Below are 19,519 nucleotides of genomic sequence, written 5' to 3' on the forward strand. Positions count from 1 at the left end.
GATCTCAAGTTTAATCATTTCAAATTGATTTCTTTCGAAAATGTTTTTTTTTAAGTTTTATTCAATTTTCTTGAAAATTTAGTGGGGAGTGTTATATTTTCTTCGGAATACATGTTTTTCTCCAAAAAAGTTACCTTCTGATCAATTCCAATATTGATTTTCTGAAACGAAGTTATGATTTAGAAATCAGAAGCCCTCTCTATTGATATTTCGGAGCTTCATGATCATTCCATTAAGAATAATAATAATAATTTATACAATAATAATACAATACAATAATACAATAATAATGAATAAATTCATAATAATAATACAATAATTTATTGGAATTATTCGTTCCCCACCCTCAGGCTCATGCAAGCTAATAAGCCTGATGTATTCCCGAATATATCGGGGCTTCGGGGGATAGGGCCTGACCAGCGCACACTACGGTGAAAATAAAAATAATAATAATAATATGAAGTTCAAGATAGACAAATGTGCATTGGTCCATCTCAAAAGATGACGATGCCGGGACTAGGGAGAGGATGTGTAGTTCGTAGATGGAAGCATCCTACACCATATGGATGCCGGAGAGACGTATACTTACCTCGGGGTGGAACAACGCCACTCACAAGAGGCAACAGCAGTGAAAGACTCTCTCCGCGGCAAGTATCAGCACAAACCTCGACAGATCTGGTCATCGGAAATGTCGGGAAAGAACAAAGTTGCTCCAACAAATATGCTTGCCGTTCCAATCTACCTCTACTCGTTTCGAGTAGTGGAGTGGACTCGGGAGGAGCAGTATCAACTCGACGTGAAAACCCGAAAAATGATGCATCTCTATAGGAGTTTGCATCCCAAATCGTCTGTTCCACGGTTGTACTTCCCCCGGCAACAGGAAGGCCGAGGAGTTTGGAGTGTCTACATGACAGAATGGTGCTGGATACAGCCTGTAAAGTCGTCAGGGGTTCGGATCCCCTTCTCTGCATGGTCCGTGACCATGAGAGATTAAGAATTGGAGCATTTCTTCTTAGTGCAGCTGATGAACTCGGTATAGTTTTCGACTTTGAATGAGGTGACCACAACTCTGTCACCGAGTCGGAACCGTTCAGCAAAAAGCTCAGATAAAATCCGCAGAGATCACCTTACTTCTGCGGAGACACAAGGATGAGCCAATGCATGGGGTCTTCTTCAATAACATTGGAGACCTTGGCTTATCAAGGCGCCTGACGTTCACTTTTCTCAGGTCGAGCGGTCTGAAGTCGGAAACTGAGGGGTTCATCATGGCTTGCCAGGATGGTGTTTTCAACACCTTAGTCTACCGTAGTCGCGTGATGGGTATAGAGGTTCCTGACACAAGGTGCAGGACTTGCCGCGAGGCGCCCGAGACCCTAATGCACTTGCTATCAGCATTTCCAGCATATGCGATCTCGGCCTATATCCATCGACATAACGCGGCCCTAAGAGTACTATATTACCATCTACGACACTCTAACGGTATTGACGAGACACCGGTGTTGCCCTACGCTCCGGGGGATATTGAATCCGTTATGTGGAACGAGAAGTGCTGAATTTATTGGAACTATTCGTTTTCCATCCTCAGGCTCATACAAGCTAATAAGCCTGATGTAGTCCTTCTCGACCACCAGACCAAAACGATATTTGTCGTGGAGTTTTCAGCTCCTGGCGAGACGAATATCGTCAGAAAAGAGGAGGAAAAACGGATAAAATATCAAGATTTTCTCTTCGAACTCCGCAGACTCTATCCAGATCACTCTGTCAAGATGGTTGTTCTGATTATTGGAGTCCTTGGTGGAATGATGTCCTCTCTACTCTCGAATCTTAAAATCATACCGGCTTGCCGCACAAAGACAAAAATCTTAGCCGCACAGATGCAGAGGGCTGTTATTCTTGGATCACTGCGCTTGCTCAGGGCACATGATTCTCGGACCTAATGATCACTTACCCCACAGTGTGGGGAGTGGTCATTGGTTGATAATGCTGGCGCGCCCTCCCGAATGTATCGGGGCTTCGGGGGATAGTGCCTGACCAGCGCACACTACGGTGAAAATAATAATAATAATATGCTCGATTAGTAAATACATGCTAAATGAAACTAAAATAAAAATGGTGCATGAAAATAAACTATGTTGAAATGGAGGATGTAAAAGATATGTATATATAAAAGAGTAAAACTCAAGTTTGTAAAAAAGTAGACATAAAAACTAACAGCTTAGGAGCTCCTTAATAAATAAAGAGTGGGTCAGTTGAAAGCTATAGTTGAAATATTCATCCAAAGTATATCAGGGTCTATCAGATAGAAATTGTTTGACTAACTTCCTGAATTGAAGGGCATTTATATGGAGAGGTATTATGTCCATAGGCAAATTATTGTACATTTTTCCACCGTTGTAAAATATGGAGTCTCTGGTGATGTTTTTAGTTGGCAGAGTCAGAGTGTGTCTGCTGTTTCGAGTGTTATAATGGGAAGAGGACGCAGCAAAATTTAATATATGTTTAGATATTTATTAAACACGGTTTATGTTTTTTGAAGAACGTTCTACAGGAGTCTCTTGGTTTAAGATTTCCTATATATCTTATTGCCGTTTTCTGTAAAATTAGTACACTTTTGAATATAGTTGGACTGCATACTTCCCAAAACGGTATTCCGTAGCGGAAGTGATAATCTTTGGGTGCATAATTCGCTATCTTTGGAGTGTTGAACCTCAATTCTTTATAAATCACTCTAACCGCATAACAGCCAGAGGAGACTTTTCTACTGAGTTGTTTAACATGATCCACAAATTTTAAATTCTGGTCAATGAACACTTCTAGGAATTTAGTGTTAGTTTTAGATTCCAGTGATCTGTCTTCAAAAAAAAAGTTCGTTGATTGGACATCTAAATGATATTGAATTTGTTTCAGTTAAACTAAAAGATAAAATGTTTGAATCACACCAATCTTCAACTTTTTTCAAGTCGGCAGAGATTATTTTGTGCAACTCACAAGTTTTTTATTATTCCAAAGTATGGCAGTGTCATCTGCAAATAAGGTGAACTTCCTAGAACATCCCATAGGATGTTCTAGGAAAAACAACACTTATTTTTTGTGAAGCTCTGTTTGGAACCTGTGATGTAGTAATGAATATTACTGGAGTTTTTTCCCAACACCAAAACGTTATTTCAACACCTCGACAGTATTTCGATCATCAACTGACCATCTTCAAGAGGAAGATTCAACATCTTTCTCTTCAGAACGAATAAACATCTTCCTCTTCAGGAGGAAGATTAAACGTCTTCGTCTTGAAGATGACCACTTGGTGATCGAAACACTTGTTGAGGTGTCGAAATAACGGTTTAGTATTGGGATAAAGCTCCAGTGATATTCAACATTTTATTTGACAAACTGTACTTACATTGAACCAAGCATTTTGATTGAATATGCATATTTTATCCGTTCACACTTCAATCACGAAAGGAAACAAACAATTTAGCTTTAAATTGAAGATTGCTCAACTTACTCTTCTGCGATTTTGTCGACATTGTCCGATATTGTGTAAACCATTTCAGCACAATCACTAACACACTTTACCGTGCGAAATTACACCTGAATAATCTCAGCAAACTTCACCTCGCCGAATTCAACGAAAACTAGTTGTTTTGAATAGATAACCTGTTCGTCGGAGATGCAGAACCTAATTATGTTAGCCGAGTCGATAACACACTTCCTAATATGTCCTTGTTGGGAATGCTGGGTACGATGAGGAGAATATCTTTAAATACATATCGGTTGTTGCTTCTGGCTCTGTTTGAATTTTTATAACTTCGTCTACTCCTATGCAACTGTATCTCTAGAATGTAAACAAAAACATAATTTGGTTACGAAATGTGATTTTGTCGCTCGTTAATTGATTTTGGTCCTTTGAAAAACTGTTGAGAGAGAGTTTTAGTTTCAGATTTATGCACTGATCGTGAATATAATTTAATGATTCATGACATACAGGGTGTTACCAAAAGTTACTTGAGTATTTGAAGAAGAAATACCACGTTTCATGATAGATAGACAGATAATAAAAAGATGAGAAAATGTGATACTTCCGTATGCACGTAAAACAAACACCATATTTAATGCCAAAAATATGATGGCGAAAAGACTTGGAACAAAATCTATAATATGATAAGAGAAATTATCAAAACCAAGGAAAGAGAGAGGAGGTGACGAGAAACTCCAGCAATGAGCTCATGAAAACTTGAGATCAGTCGGAGCACAAATCGATGACCACATGTGATAGTAAGCTGCCAAAAGTGATAATCACTATGATATTTTCTTCAAATGTATATGTAAACGTTCTATAGTTCTTAAATTTACTAGTGTTCCACACAAACACTGCTTAGGGCATACGTATCGAAGTAGTGCTAGAGCGGTTTCCGGTACGTATTGATGAGAAACGGGGGATGGGTTTTAGTCGGTAGGAATCCGGCACAGAGTAAATAAACATTCAGACTGTCAAAAAAAACAACAAATATATCACTATGAAATCATTTCATAAAAAGGCTAACAGTATTGTTAAACTGCAACAAGAATTATACCTTCGATACCGAAATTAATAAATAAATTTCTCTTCGTTTGTGTTAATCAACTATAATAATATCAAAAATTATTTGAAAAATACTCTTCTACACTGCAAAAACATCTAGATTTGAGATACTGTTTCATTCTGATTTTGAACTGATTGAAATTGGGACTTCTTAATTTTATTCTTGTGTATGGCTCTCCAGCTTCCTGAAAGACCGTTCCATGCAAGTGGCTGTCGATGCATATTTCTCGACTACTTTTACCAACGCTGGTGTTCCCCAGGGATCCATATTGTCTCCAACCTTCTTTTTATTCTATATCAACGACTTATTGGAAAAAACGAAGAATCCCATAAGTTGCCTTGCTGACGACAGCACACTTGTCTCTTCATTCCATTTGGATTCCAGACTTTTCGACCTGTCTCACAAGAAACAGGGTTTTTCCTTCTTGTTGAAAGATTGCTCGCGGTCAGGCCATTCCCAAAAAGGGCAAGAAAGCTCTTTCAAATAAATCTAGACCATTTGTTTGAAGGTGGTTGACAATGTTTCGTGGTGTATTTCATCAGTTCGGACTTTCATTGTCTAATATAATATAAATTGATTTGATAACCCTAAAAAAATAAAAAAGATTAACCGAAAATAACAATTTAATTAAACTGAAATTAGAAAGAAATAACATATAACAACAACCAAACAAATGAAAATTGAAATATTAATAAAAGCTGAAAAAATTTAAAATATTATCAACAAAAAATGAAAAAGTAAAAATTTAAAGATTTAAAAGCAAGTTATGTCACAACATTTCGATTGTTAGTATCCACAATCGTCTTCGGGTGATAACTGGACTTATTCCTCCGAGATCTGACTATTTATAGGTCATTCGAGTGCTTTCACCTATCCCCTCGTCCCTCTTTCCGCTTCATTGGTTTTGGCGGGAGATTACCGTTTGGCGGGAGTTGGTAGTTTTTCGCTTGATTAGAGGTTTCCATATGTCACGTATCTCTACTAAATGCGTTGTTGGACAACATATACGCGGCTTCTTTGAATTTCTCCTAAACCAGTGTTCCTCTTTGTGTTGATGAGTCCAAACATGCTCTGGTAAATTAGCTCTTTTATTTATGAAGACACTCTGAATGCAGAGAGATATCTCCAAATATTGAGGATGACTGTAACCGATTTTCTTAAAAATTTGCCTTTAGAGGAATATAGGAATTCGTGGTTTCAACTGGAAGGAGCGCCAGCTCATTCCACCCAGGAAGTTTCCAGGAAACTTGACGAACTCTTCGACGATCGTTGGTTTAGGCGTTTAGGGCCGTGGGATTGGCCACAGAGATCACCCGATCTCACGCCAGTTGACTTTTTTTTATGGGGTATCTTGAAAGAAAGGGTATACAGTACAGTACAGTGCCTACCAAAGAAGAATTGCGACGTCGAATAGTGCGGAGTATTGAAGATATGGATCCCCAGGAAATAGAAAAAGCAACCATAAGTCGCGTACAAAAAAACATTTTAAAGTGTTCAGAATGTAATGGACAACATTTTCAGCATTTATTGTGAACATGTGATATTCTGTTTACAATTTTAATATTTTCAATCATCCTATTCTGTTATTGTCTGTACTTTCACATGTTTTAGCCCACAAAATCTTACTTTTCACCTAGAAATGAGTGATTTTTGTTACAGTTGTTCCCTGGAAACTTTGAGCCATAGTTAAGGAAATTATTTTGTAACCTTACAAACTTCCTCTCGTTCATTGGTGTTAATTCAGGATACATTTGGTTGAATTTTTCACACGTTCTGACAATGATTTGATCACTTCGATCATGTTTATAATAAATAATTTCTTTCATAAGAACTTCGTTTGAATAATCGATATTTGCATTCATTTTGGAAGATGATTCGAAACACCGTCGATTACTCTTTGTAAATTACTTATAAAAGTAACCGAACTGCTATAAGCTTGATAATTCCACTGCTACCTAAATCCAAATTCTAAAAAAAGTAATGTTTCTAGAAGAAGCGACTTTATTGAGAAAACTTGACGATTTAGGTATGGGGACATGATATATCATCTTGAAGCATTTTTCACCATCTTTCAATTTATCGAGTAATATACCGGGGGTTTCATTTGAAAAAATTAACTTTTGACTACTTTTATGCACAATGGAAATAATAGTAATTTTAGCACGCCCTGTATGATATGGAGTCGATTTCTTGGTGTCATTTGAATATTTCGAGTTTGTCCAAACTATCATCAAAATATTAACTTTTCATGAATTGAGAGTACTGATGTACTTAATTTCAATTGAGGCTATGTTTTGGACCATATTTAGCACAATTTATTTTTTATCTCGAAAACAGATAGAGGTAGGTATAGGACAATATCAACAGAAAAGTATTAAAATACCGGGGCAATTCCAAAAATGTAATAATATAAGGGGTGTTTCATTAAAAAAAAAGTTGCTAGGACTTTTTGATGTAAGTGGCAACGCCGCAATGCTGAAAATATTTTAGATCGATAGAACAGGTAGGGAAATGTGAGAGGGAAAATTTTCAGAAAAATCATGCTTTGCGTTTTCCAGAAACGTCTAACCCATAGACCGTGAGTCACGCTGTATACTAGGGAAAGGGCTGTCTGTAATTAATTAGGGCTAGGATCCAACTTTTGTCACTAATAATAGGCAAGAGGTATTAGATTTAACCATCAACTCACATTCACTAAGCAACAAGATACACCATTTGTCTGTATCTTCTGAACCTTCTTGTTCAGACCATCGATATATTCTTTTCAATATTGAAACGGGTCTAAGACCAGTAGTGGAATATTGTGACTGAAAATCTACTGATTGGAGGTGGTATAGAAACTCTCTCCAATCGAACTTTGAGGCCCGATTCAGCACTATTCATAGTTGTGATGATATGGATACAGTAGCGACGCAATTTCGCGAAGCAGTGATCCCATCCTATCATGAGAACTGTCCACTGAGGGTCAAAAAAGATGAACGGAACTCTTCTTGGTGGAACAAAAGCACGGAAAGTGAAAGAAAAGACGTTCGACGACTATTCAATCGAGCTAAAGAGTCAGGTAACTGGGAGCTTGATAAAACCACTCCTCTAACGATATACTAGAAGGAAATTAGAAAGGCAAAACGGGAGTCTTGGAGGAAGTTACGTGAGAGTATCTCTAATTTCCCTTGCAGCACAATAATTCACAAGATTCTCTCTGGAGAGACGACTGCTGAAATTGGATCGCTTAAATGACCCGATGGAACATTTACGATCTCTAGTAAAGAAACGTTAGAGCTTTTGATTGAAAACCACTTTCCTGGAAATCTGACTCTTGATAACAACAGACCGTCCATTTTCGAGGGCGCTAAATGCCCAAAAAAGAACGACTGGGACGTCGCAAAAAATAGGTTATCACAGCACCGGTAGTTGAATGGTATATCAAGTCTTTCCAGCCCTTCAAATCTCCTGGAAAGAATGGTATATTTCCAGCTCTTCTTCAAAACGGACTGGACATAATTTTACCTATTTTCAGAAAATTGTATAGAGCTATTCTGGCTTGGAACTATATACCACCCAGTTGGTTGGCAGCAAGGGTAGTATATATACCTAAAGTGGGCCTGAGAGACCCACACCCCAAAACGGTACGACCAATCAGCCTTACATCCTTCCTGCTGAACAGACTTGAGAGGATACTGGACGGACATATCAAGAGGGTAGCATTATATGCATTTCTCTTGAATCCCTTGACAACAAGAAGATTGCGGTTGCTGTATTTCTTGATATTGAAGGAGCATTTGACAATGCACTACCTAAATCTATGGGATTGTCTCTGGCTAGGAAGGGTATATAATCGACCATAACTGGCTGGATCTATGCCATGCTGGTAAACAGAACTGCAACTACGACTCTTCAAGGCAAGGTTATCAGGTTTAGGGTCACCAGGGGCTGCCCTTGAGGTGGGGTACTATCTACCCTTCTGTGGTCGCTCCTGGTGGATAGTCTGATGCCCTCGACGGAAGAAAAGTTGATCTGCAAGCTTATGCAGATGAACTTGTCATCCTGGCTAGGTCCATGTCTGGAAGGGTAGCTTGTAATATCCTCCAAAGCGCGTTGGACGTTGTACACGGTTGGTGCCTAAGGGAGCAGATGTCTGTCAACCTCAGCAAAACTGTGGTCATTCTATTTGGAACGAAGGTGAAATATCTTGGCATTGCCCTTGATGAAAGACTCACCTGGAACGCTCACTTGGAAAAAGTTTAACACAAAGCCAGACTGTCTCTATGGACATGTCGAAGGATTTGTGGTAATACTTGCGGTTTAGGTCCCAAACAAATCCATTGGATTTATGTGATGATTGTCAAAACAATGATCACTTATGGTGCAATTGCTTTGTGGCCAAAGGCTTTACAGAAAACGGACCAAGCGAAGCTCTCGTGCGTATAAAGACAGACTTCTCCGGCTATCAGTGGTGCCATCAGTACTACACCGTAAGCGGCCATGGAGATCCATCTACATCTACCTCCTCTCCACATTTTTCTGAAGAGAGAGGCTAGCTGCACTGCATACAAACTTGTGCACATTGCCAATTGCACAAATCAATTCAATGCAGAGTGCAACAGACTGTTGGTTGACATTGGAAGTCACATCATTCTGGAAATGACCTCTCACTTTATGCCTCCAACTATCAACTACGAACTGCCTTATAAAGTACTGTTTTCGAGTAGAGAGGACTGGATCCCCCGGGAGAAGGAAATATCAACATCAGATAGTTGTTGGTTCACAGATGGATGAAAAGCACCTTCCAGTTCTGTTGCAAGTGTTTCCAGTTGCAGACCCAGGACAGAGTTATCTACCTGCCTAGGAACTTATGCGACTGTATTTCAAGCGGAAATTTACGCTATTGAATTGTGTGCGGAGAGATTGAATAAATCCTACCTCACACACAAGTCAATAAAAATATTCTCGGATGGTCAAGCGGCGTTATAAGCTCTTGGCTCCTACCGAGCAACGTCTTAATTGGTAGCAAACTGTCAAAAACGACTCTCCTCGATAGGAAGACTCAACAGATTGTCTCTGGTCTGGATTCTTTGCCATACTGGCCTGGAAGGCAATTAAGCTGCCGATTCTCCTGCAATGGAGGGTGCTCTAAGCGGCTTCATTGGACCAGAACCTGTCATTGGTATCGCTTTGGGCTTTGCCAAACAAAGATTGTACATCTAGATGGCAAGAAGATTTATGGACTTCTGGCAGAATCTTCCTAGATTGGCTCACTCCAAGGCGTTTCTTCACCTTTCGAAGCTTGATTCCAAACAGTTGTTGGACTACAGTAGGGATGAACTACGATGTCTAACAGGCCTTCTTACGGGTCACTGTCATTTGAATCATTATATGCAGAGATTTGGACTGTCGGAAGACAGTGTGTATCGTCTCTGTCTGGAAAATGATGAAACAGCAGATCATATACTTTGTGCCTGCCCCGCTGAGAGAAAAGGATGGGGATTTAAAGATATTATAATGAAGATATTTCACGCACAAGGATACATCTGAATATTCCATTTATTCTTGTTAAGTATTCATGAGCGAGATATTATTCAAATGCTATTTGCATATGAGTTATATTCAATAAAACATTTTTTATTGGTGGAATTTCCTGATATTGAGAAATTACTTAATGTTGTCTTAATGAGCTCTCAATAAGGTAAACCAGAAGAAGCCATTCACCATACTTACTACCTCATTACTTAACAATTGGAGAAATTATCACATCATTAGCCTTTAGTAATGAAAAAAAGTTTTGCAAAGGTCAAAACGACATTACTGAATAATAAAGAGATTCAATTATGCCCTCATGAGACTTGGCAGAATATGTTTCGTTGCAGATAAACATCACATGCAATCTATGACAGAACAGGCAAAAAAACTGAAATAATTATTGACATGGACATTTTGAGAAGTTAGAAGAGATCTTCCTCTTGAAGATGATCACTTGGTTATCGAAACATGTGTTGAGGTGTTAAAATACCGGTTTGGTATTGGGAAAACTCCAGTAATATTTGATGCCAATAATTTAGGGCTGCTTCACAGAGTTAGAGGTTCACTAAAAGTACTCTAAGTACTTTTAGTTTTCCCTTCATCAAGTTTGGACATGTGCTATTTTTTTCATCTGATGAATACCGTCAAAATGGGGTAAAGTCGATCAAAAATAAAGGATTTTTCATCCTAGTGTCATCGACTTAACCCCGCATTTTGGGTAAAGTCGATCATTAAGTCGATCAACTGTTTTAAAGCATTGAAAAATCGACTTTTCCCTCTCAAAGGGTAAAGTCGATCTACGTACAATATAAAAAAACATGTTTTTTCCTTTTTAGTGAAATGAATCCATCAAAAAATAGGAAAATGCTTCTTTTTGTGATAGTCATGTAATCTTTATTCAAAATAATTCAACAAAATAACTAAAAATTATAGAAAAACATAGGAACATAATTTAATCACAAATTCTAATACCTATCTACGAAAAATATCACATGTAAGAATGTAAGTGACTCAATGTCACTTACATTCTTATTTTCAGCTTGCTCAGGTTCTTCTGATTCGCTGTCACTTCTGGTGTTGATGTTTTGTGATGTGCATCTGGATTCAGCTATTAGCACATCCGATGTCTCTATGCTCTTTCCTGCAGATACATTCAGTTTTTTTCCTCGTTTTATAGTATTTGATGGACCTGCCCGAAGTTGTTCAAGATGGTCTACTATAGCACCTGTCCATGATGTTTCAAGGGTATCGTCAACTGTTTTACGTGGCATTTTCTTAAGTACAGTGTCCGGATTGAATGACACGATGCCACATGCCTGCAATAGAGTTGGCTTGAGATCTGAGACCAACAGACTCCACAGTCTCCTTAAGAAGCTTTGGAAATACAGTTTTGGGAAGCACCCCTCTATATTTTAACTTCCATGTTTCTTATACCTTTTTCCATGCAGCCTTAAGAGGTCGGAAGGAAGCTACATCTAGAGGTTGTAGCAGGTGTGTCGAGTTTGGTGGAAGGAGGACAAACCTAATATTGTTATTTTCGCATTTTCGTATTACGCTTACAGTGACGTGGCTACTTAAATCATCTCCGATCAGAACTTTATCTCCGTCTAGCTTTTTGAAGTGCGGCAAAGCAATAGAATAGAACCGATCTTCAAAGATGGTGGAATCAAACCACCCGCTGAGAGTGCGATTGTATCTGGCCCCTTCTTTACCCCCTTCAGTCCATCCCACATACGAATGTTTTGCCTTATAGACAATGTATGGTGGAAGCATCGTGATATCGCAAACATGACCGTAGTGCTAGTTTTCGTGCTATCTATGGCCCTATGTGCATGTTTGGTGCCTTCTTTTAAAACTACTTTCACAGCACCGGAGTCATCTACGAAATTCGTTTCGTCATAATTGATAATATTAGAATATGGAATATCCTTTATGACATTTTTTAAATTTCGGAAATGATCTTCCACTGACTCGTAGCTTAACGCTGCTCGAACTCGATTCATATTTTCTGCCAGTTTTATGGTAGTGTTGAGTAAAGGACGGCAAATTGTTCACCGGCAGCCCTCATTGACATTTTATCTTGCTTCACCGCCGCCACTGCCCTCTGAAGGAATAATTCGTCATAACTTTTCTTTCCCCGGGGTCCAAACTTTTTCTGATAGTGTCGAGGCATCTAAGAACAAATAAAAACGGAATTAATATAGACATAAAATGACTCTCTCACTAAACAGGACTATATGTTTGGCAACGCTGTACAGGTTGTTCTGTGTACCTTATTGTACTATACAATAAACATAACTCAAAATATTACTTTTTTTTTTAATTACAATTATACCGCATCAACCTGCTAAGTTATTAGCGGTGGAACAAAAGGTGTTTTACATTTTATATCATGTTAAAAATTTTGATACATTTCAAAAAACACAACAGTGAGTCTATATTCTTGATATCTAGGATACTGGAGTATTCATTTCCTAAGCCGGATATACGTCTTTCGTTTTGGTAGCTGGGACATTCCATGATAATGTGCTTAACACTTAGATCAACGTTGCAGTTGAGGCATCGGTTGGGTGTTTCTTTCTTGATTAGATGTAGGTGATTATACCGGATGTGGCCAATGCCTAGTCGGATGAGAATGACTTGCTGTCTACGACTGAGAGGGTGGTAATTGTTGATAACTAGGTTTGGATTGATATCCCTGAGTATATTGGGGGTTAAGAAGCTCCACCGTTCTTTTATGTCGTTATATAGATCTTCGTGTGGAACCTGGGAGTTTTGATATGTTCCTGGATATGAAATGGAAGCTTTAGCTTCTGCGTCAGCGATTTCGTTGCCTTTAATGCCTGTGTGAGATGGTACCCAGACTATTTCCACTCTTTTTCTGTTGTTGGATAGTTCTACAAGTTCTGTTTTGATTCGAAGAAGAATGGCATTTTTGGGGTATAGTTGTTGAAGTCCTTTTATTGAACCAAGCGAGTCCGTGCATATCACGGAGTTGCCTTCGGTTCTATTGCTAGAGCAATTCTAATGGCGTGTAGTTCAGCTGTGTAGATACTGGAAGCTGGAGGTAGGCGGTAAGTATAATTATTCCTGTTCGTTATAACTGCTGCACCAACCCCATCATTTGTTTTGGAGGCGTCTGTATATATGTGGTTGAAAGATTGGTATTTTGATGTGACTAACTCTGAGAATGATTTCTGTATAACAGCTGACGGTGTACTATGCTTCGAAAGAGCGATCAATTGAGTATTGCACTTGGGAAGATCAATCGTCCAGGGAGGTGGAATTTGGATGTTTATAGGATATGTGTTACAGAAGTTGAATGGGGCAGTAGCTATTTTATTGATTTGGGCATATAGTGGTGTGGGTATGGCTTTGTTTTGTGGGAAAATGCGTGCGTATCGGTTTGAGAAGGTATTTCGATATGTAGGATTGTATGTATTGGCTGATATTCTGGCAGCATACTTCAATGTTAGGTATTGGCGACGGAGCTCGAGGGGTTGTTCTCCTGCTTCTACAAGTAGGCTTTCTACCGGACTGGTGCAGAAAGCCCCAATAGCAATTCTAATGGCTGTGTGATGAATGACATCAATCACTTTCAGAACAGATTTCTTTGCTGTTGAAAAGACTATGGATCCATAGTCTAGTTTGGATCGTACTAAGGCTCGATAAAGGTTCAACAAAATTGTATTTTCTGCCCCCCAGGAAGTATTGGCTAGAACCTTCATTAAATTGAGACCATTCGTGCAAGACCTTCTGAGGAAAGCCATATGATGATTCCACTTCATTTTGTTATCAAAAATCAAACCAAGAAATTTTATCCTATCAGTGAACCTTCACTGCTCCCCGTTCAGAGTGAGGATTGGAATGCTGTCATCAGTTCGTTTTGAAAAGATCATACCTTTAGATTTGCTCGAAGAAAAGCGAAATCCTGAGTATCGGGACCATGTTTGTAAGCTGTTTATTGCTTGCTGTAGAAGGTTGCATATTGTTTCGGTATTTTTTCCACTAACGTACAAGACTAGGTCATCTGCATAAAGGTTGGCCTTCACTGGCATTTTGATGTCTTTGAGAATGTTGTTCATAGCTACAAGAAACAGTGTAACACTAAGAGATGTTCCTTGAGGGATGCCATTTTCTTGTACCTTTGATTCTGATAATATTCCGTTGACTCTTACTGTGAATGACCGATTATTTAAAAAGGCTTTCATGTTTCCTTGAATTCCCCAGCCAGTTAGTTCATTCAGTACATTTCGTCTCCAAACTGAGTCAAACGCTTTTTCTATGTCAAAAAATACTGCAATAAGCTTTCGTTTGTCTGCAAAGGATTCAGAAATGTCCGCGTGGAAGTTGATTAGGTTGTCTATAGTGGAGCGATGTTTTCGGAATCCGCTCTGGTGTGAGGTAATGAGATTTTTTTGTTCTAGAAAAAATTGCAATCTAGCATTCAGAATTTTCTTGAGAAGTTTGCTTATGGTACAAGTCAAGGATATTGGCCTATATGAGGTAGGATCGGAAGGCGGTTTATTTGGTTTGCAGAAAGGTAATACAATGGCTTTCAACCATTTGCTCGGAAACTGTCTTGAGGTAAATATTGTATTATATATTTCCAATAGAAATGTCTTTCCTTCTGGAGGAAGTTTGGCTAGAAATATATAGGGAATATCATCTGGTCCACTTGATGAGTTGTTGCAATTAGAGAGGACGTTTTCCAGTTCATCCATTGTGATTTTTGAGTTTAGTGGGTGTTCATTATCAGCATCTATTTGAAGAATATTGTTTTCGGTTGTTTTTTTTCAATTGAAGGAATTCTTGGTCATATATTTTGTTACTCGAATAATGTTGTATGTTTTCAGCAAGCAGGTTACCGATGTCATATCTATCTTCAAGCGGTAGATTGTCTTTAATAAGATAAGGTATTTCGTAATTACTTTGTATTCCCTTAATAGCATTCATTTTTCTCCAGACCTCAGTTAGTGGCGTAGAATGTTTTAGAGTGGAGACGTACTTTATCCATGATTCACGTTTGCTTTTTTTAATGATATATCTTTTGTAAGCTCTGAGTTTGTTGAATTCGATCTTGTTTTCAATAGTGAATTTCCTTTTGAGTTTATTAAAAGCCCTTTTCGTTTCTTTTATTGCTTTCTGACAATTCTCGTTCCACCAAGGTACAGGGTGATGTTTCTTAATCTCTCTCAAATTGAAAAGTAGGTAATAATAACATAGGTGTTTCTGAAACTGACAGTGATCGAAATTACCCCTCAACAATAGTTTTTTTTAAAAAACCTCCAATATAGTATTAAAAAAAATTGAATTATAGTGCTATTTTTGTTTATTCACATTCACAAATAACTATGTTTTAGTGGACAGTTGTCCTCTATATAAAAATGCACCCTTCCCGTTTCACGCGCTATTTTCTTCGCAGTGGCGTGCTTGATCGATTTTCCCCGCATGATCGAAATTACCCCGTTTGACGATACTATCTGAAGTGACTTCTCAACTAAAGACACGTGATCATTTCTGGTTTCATATTGCCAGGAGCATTGTGGAAATAAATTTCGCATCAACCAGCTGTCTTTAATTATCTTACACCTTGATCGAAAACTGTGCTACGTTCAATTGACACACGACTGCATTTCTCAATCGAATTTAACCTACTATCGATCTCACATCGGTGCATTCATGCTTCTGCAAAGAATAATCCAACTAACCTACAAATTACTGCAAGCAACAATGATGTGGAGCCTTGATCATTTATCTCATAATTATGTAAAAATCATGTGCTCATTGGAATAATTTCAATAATTACGGCAGCAAACCAAGGTGAAAATCACTGATTTGTCTAATCGAATCAAAGTGATTTTGTAAGATTCCGTGACAGTGGATTATTGAGTGAATCTATCATAACCAGTGTCAGAATGAAACAGAAGGAGTTATTTTGTCGAATAAATAATGTGAATGTTGAAATTTTGCGTATAGTCGAAGTAAACGATATTGTGCACTCTTAAAGTTGGCGGCACTCACAAAGACCAAAAAAAAAACAATACATAGAAATGAACCGGCACGGTTCTTTTCTATGTAGTCCACGTGGATTGTAGATTTGGCGTTTCGTATTGGATAATTTTTACTGACAGAGTTTTATGATTGGCTGAAGAGTCATCAGATTAATATTGAAATCATATTATGGTGACGAATAGAAATCGGAGAATGCAAGGATGATTATCGCCGTCGTGTTCAGTTCAGGAACTGATCGCGATTTGAGTGTTGAAATTTGATATTGGTGCAGTTATAATTACTCAAAATTTTTGTTATATGTTGAAAATGTGGCGTCCTTGGACAAGTACTAATATTAATAACGAGTGTCATAACAACGCAGAGTTTTTCCAGTATAATGATTTCAATAGCGATGGTGAATAATGAGGAAAAGAAATAACAGAGAATTCGGATGCATTTGAATATTTAAACAAAGAGAGTATGTTTCGATGTATGCAGTGTGTAACAACAAAAACTTAACAGACCCGTTTTTGAATATAAAACGTGAGATTTTTTAAAAAAAGCTGTGATACGTCGATTTCTAATTGAAGGAGGACACCTTTCAGGCTTATCAGATTTTTTGTAGTACGCACCCCCGTCGGAAGGGTGCGTCCGACGACCCTTATTTAGATAGGGTAAGTAGGTCGAGTGGCACCTTGTTTTAAAGGTCTTTCGAATACCTTTACAACTCTGTCAAAAGAAAATTTTTGTAACGATTAGTTCTCGAGATAATTAGAAGATTCAAAGGTATATTTATTGAGTTCAACTCTTTTTAAAATAAATCAAATTGTTTCTAAGGTACAATTTACGTTCAGAACTTTCATGAAAAAAATAAATTTTTGCTTTTTATGACAACCTGCTAATACTTGTCCATTTGATTTCGTAAAAAAGTAAGAATTATTTGTTTATTACGAGGAGATTTTTTCGGGGGATACGGTTGGTTACCACTCTTACATTTTAGGTGAACTGAGTGGCACCTCCTTATGAAGGTTGCCTTTTTACGTGGATATTTTATGCTTCTGATAAAAAAGTGAATCATACTGAAAACTCACCAACACAACGAATACAACCTGCTGATTTCCTTGAATGCTGATGACACAGAAAAGTTTAAAAAACTGTTTAAGGTTAATAAATCCCAATAATTGTTTTTAAAGCACACACAAAAAAAGTAACACCTAATAAGGGTAACTCACATAGAAAATTTAGAGTAAATTCTCAAAATGTGCGCCATTTTGCTCCATGCAACAATAAATAGTTTGTTCGAATTTTGCTCTTACATTATTCAACATCTCAGGAGTTATAGCTCGGCATTCATCAATAATTCTACGACGTAATTTATCCAAATTGGCTGGCCGTGTAGCATCAATTTTAGATTTTAAATATCCCCATAAAAAATAGTTCAGTGTTGTTAAATCTGGTGATCATGCTGGCCATTCAATTGGACCTCTTCTGCCAATCCATTGTCCTTCAAAATGATTATTCAAAAAATTTCGGACCTGCTGGGCATAATGGGGTGGGGCACCGTCTTGTTGAAAATGGATAAATTCGTCTTGACATCTTGGATCCTGTTCAATTATTTTAACTATACGAGGTTGTTGCCTCTTCAAGAGATTGTAAATAAGAATCACCGGTTGAATTTCCATCAATGAAAAATGGACCTATAAAATGATTGCCTAATATTCCGGCCCAGACATTCAACTTTTGGGGATGTTGGGTATGTATTTCTGCGTATTGTCTTGGGTTTTCATCCGACCAATAACGGCAATTGTGACGGTTCACGCAACCATTCAAATAAAATGAGCTTTCGTCCGAAAAATAGATGTTATAAAGCAGCTCGAGATTTTGCATTAATCTCTCACTCATGCCCTCACAAAACTCCTGTCTTAGGTAAAATCATCCTCATTGAGTTCATGAACAAGTTTAATTTTGTAAGGATGGAATTTGTGGTTTTTAAGGATTCTCTATGCGCTCATATGGCTTATTCCGGCCATTGCTGATGAACCTCTGGTACTTAACCTGGGATTGGCGATGACTTGACCAATCACTCCAATCGCATTATTGTCATCCATTACCCTTCTCTGAACATTTCTTTTCTTATTTAAAACCGAACATGTATCCCTGAATTCTGTGACCAAATCCAGAACGTGATTTCTGTTTAGGTGTTTACCAGGGTTTTGCTGGTTAAATAAAATTGATGTTCTATTAGCATTTTGGTAGTTGCCTAAAGATAAAGTAATAACTCAAACCCTTTCAGCAGTAGTGTAGGGCATTTTTAAACAAATAACAATACACGACTCGTTTAAACAAAACAATCGAACGATGTACTAATGAAAACCGGAAGAAGAGGAGTTGGTATTGATTTTAAAAAAAGGATTTTATTTAACAAAAAAAATGATAAGAACTGCTCGAATTTTTTTTTTATTCAGGCATATAAGTTACCGAGTGGTCTGTCTAATGTATTATTAACATGGCAATTTTAACTTCAAATTATCTCGAAAACTGATCGTTACAAACATTTTTTTAACAGAGTTGTAATGGTATTCGAAAGACCTTTAAAACAAAGTGCCACTCGACCTACTTTCCCTATCTAAATAAGGGTCGTCGGGCACAGCCCTCCGAGGGGGTGCGTACTACAAAAAATCTGATTAGTATGAAAGGTGTCCCCCTTTAATTAGAAATCGAAGTGTCCAAGCTTTTTTTAAAAATCTCACTTTTTATATTCAAAAACGGCTCTGTTAAGTTTTCGTTGTTACACAGTGTATAAGAATCTACATCTCAAGTTTGGTTTCGAGGGAAACAAACTATTACAAGCAACATCAGATTTGATAGAAATTCTTTTCTCAACTGTACGAAAACTTGTCAAAAACAAATCTTATGATCGCAAGACGCGATGTGATACAGGATTGCCAAAAACTTTGGATGTTCATCTAATATAATCATTGAAGAAAACAATAAACGACTAATACAAAAGCAATTAGATTCTTACAATTGAAATCATAAGGAAGAAATTGAATACTTCCGACCATAAGGTGAGCTGCTGTGACAAAACTCCTTAGAATTGGGTGAAGGAACTAGGATTTAGATTTAGAATAATTAACAAACGTCAAGTAGCTATGGAAAGCAGAAAAATGGTGGAATTGCGTAACAACAAGAACAACGTCAAATTTTTCATTTGGATAAAACTTGGTATGACACTTACGACACAGTTATGAAAGGGTGGACTGATGGTTCGAGAATGTGTACGTCTAACATGCCTGCAAACAAGGATCACGACTAGTCATTGTGCATTGCGGATGAAGTGGAGAATGGGTTCCCGAATTCTTTGAAATCATGTGGAAAAAAATTGAGGACTCCAATGTTGATGATCTTAAGAACATGGAAGCTAATAT

The sequence above is a fragment of the Leptinotarsa decemlineata genome, unplaced genomic scaffold (assembly GCF_025532065.1).
Source record: "Leptinotarsa decemlineata unplaced genomic scaffold, Ldec_3_MD MMD2_tig00002082_RagTag_RagTag, whole genome shotgun sequence".
Taxonomy (NCBI): domain Eukaryota; kingdom Metazoa; phylum Arthropoda; class Insecta; order Coleoptera; family Chrysomelidae; genus Leptinotarsa; species Leptinotarsa decemlineata.